Genomic DNA, 2,598 nt, shown 5'->3' on the forward strand with positions numbered 1-2,598 from the left:
TCTTCGGGAAAGACATCCGAATACTCACAAACCACCCTCGGTAACACAACCTGGGTCTCACCACTCTCACCACTCTCAAAACTGGCAAGTAGACTACTAAGCTCACTTCGCCCTCGCGAATCATACCCCGGTGGCAAAACACTACCAACCCGGTCCCCCAAGAAATGGAACCACTCCCCGCTCAAGGTACATAACGTGACCCTCTGGCGGTAGCAATCAATAACAGCCCGGTATGACGATAACCAGTCCATACCCAAAATAACATCAAAACCCTTCATGGGCATGACAACAAACGGAAAAGGAAGCCTATAGTCGGCGACCTCTATATCACATCCTCTAACACCCTGTTTCAGAATCAACTCACCACCCAAAGGTGATACCACACAAATAGGAGATGCTAACTGTGCTAACTCCAATTCCAAAACAGATGCAAATGCAGCAGATACAAAAGAATGAGATGCACCCGTGTCTATCAACACATTAGCAACTGAGTTGCAAAACAGAAAAGTACCTCTCACTACTGATGGAGCCGGTACTAAATCCTGCGCGGTAACAGCATACACGCGCCCCGTAGGCCCCTGGTCTACCTGCTCACCTCTCGGAGCAAAAGACTGCTGCACAGACTGGGATGACGAAGCTCCCGGATTGGCCCTCGAGGCCTGCACAGACTGAGCTGGCTGAAAACCCTGCGTCTGCCTAGAACCAGACGCTCCCGAAGTGGCACTCAACTGTGGGCAAAACCTCTTCATGTGCCCAGGTTGTCCACACTGATAACAAATCAAGAGCTGCCCCCTGCCCAAACTCTGACTCGGCGGTCTAGCTGAAGAAGAAGCAGCTTTCTGACCCCCACCCTTCTGCGGGCAAACAGAAACCTTGTGACCCAGCTGGCCACACTTGTAACAAGTGAATTCCCCCTGACTGCCTCTCCCCGAGCCTACACTCGGCACTGGAAAGGTCGATCTAGAGACTGCACCCTGAGACTGCTGAGGGTTATAACCCTTCTGTCTCCTGCCATCACTCTGACTATCCTGGCTCCTCTTGGAGCCTCTCTGACCCTCATCCTCCTCCTGCATCATAAGCTCCATATGAGCTGCAGCGTCCACTAGGTGTCTATATTCTCGAATATAAGACCCACCAATTCTCAACTTGAGGCCCCGCCTCAACTTCCGCTCAAACTCATAGCAACGGCGTTCCTCAGACGCCACCAGTTCAGGTGCAAACCTAGACAGACTGGTAAAAGTAGCCTCAAACTCGGCCACTGACAAGCCCTGCTGATTAAGCCGGCTAAACTGATCCCTCAGCTTCTCCCTAGCTGCTGCTGATAAAAACCTCTCCTGAAAAGCATTCACAAACGCCTCCCAAGTACCACCAACACGAGCCTTCTCGTACTTCCACCATTGACCCGCATCTCCCTTCAGTTGAAAGGATGCCAAGGTCACTTTCAGTGCTCCGTCCTCGATGCCAAGCATCTCAAACGTCTTCGTTGTCTGTTCGAGCCATTCATCTGCCTTAAGCGGCTCTTTAGGATCCCCGATAAACTCATCCGGATTACACCGGAAGAACTCCCTCTTCAAGAAGGAAGGCCCTGTCTCAGCTGCCTGATTCCCAGCTCTAAGAATACCTAAAGCTCCTGCTATCTCTCTGGCCAAGGCACCCATAGCCTGCTGACCTACTGGCTCGGCCACATTGGCCTGCCCAACTCCCTCCTGCACTGCCGGAATCTCACCCTGTAACGGTACTTCCTGCCTCGCAGGTCTACCACGCCTAGCACCTCTTCCTCGTCCTGACATCCTAATAAAGGCAACACAGAACGTTAGCACATTCATAGGTGTGCCGAAACTAATCACTCACGTCCTAATGCATGGACAACTGTAATTCACTCCACATAAGCACATAAACACATAAGCACTTACGAATTTCATTTCCGGATAATGATAGTCCCGAGGCGTTACTAGAGTTCCGGTTAGAAACAGCGTTGATCAAGTGCTTTTCCAACAAGACTCCCAGAAACTCAAGGATCCAATCAACATCCTAGAAATTAAATCCCATACCCACATAGTCACACAAGCATGTTAGCATTTAAGCACATAGCATATGATACTACATCTAAGTCTCTATCAAGCGAGACAAACCCATTGTGATCCTAATCACTTCCCACGTACCCAAAGTATTCGAACCCGGTACGCTCTGATACCAAGTTGTAACGCCCTCAAAATAATAACAATAAACCCATCAGGTAAGTCATGCATTTACATTTAAACTAACTGCATTCCTTTCATTCATTAGAATTCCAAGACATAAGTATTACATGTTAACCTCATAACAAAATGCCCTACGGGCTTACAGCTTTCCAAGTTAACACTTGGTTACAACAAAGAGTTCTAACTCGTTTACACATTAAGCCCTTGGCTTGAAATTACATGTAATACATCAACAGTAAAACGACAAAACTATGTCCGCCACTAGCCTCCCAGCTATGTCCTTGGAGGTGGCATGCTTCCTGCACCTGAAAATGATATTCCCATATAGGGTGAGCCACAGCCCAGTAGAAATACACTAAACCAACCATGGACAATGACTAAAACATTAGCAATTGAT

This window comes from Camellia sinensis, chromosome 10 (genome assembly GCF_055761805.1).
Source record: "Camellia sinensis isolate YWXY chromosome 10, ASM5576180v1, whole genome shotgun sequence".
In the NCBI taxonomy this organism is placed as follows: domain Eukaryota; kingdom Viridiplantae; phylum Streptophyta; class Magnoliopsida; order Ericales; family Theaceae; genus Camellia; species Camellia sinensis.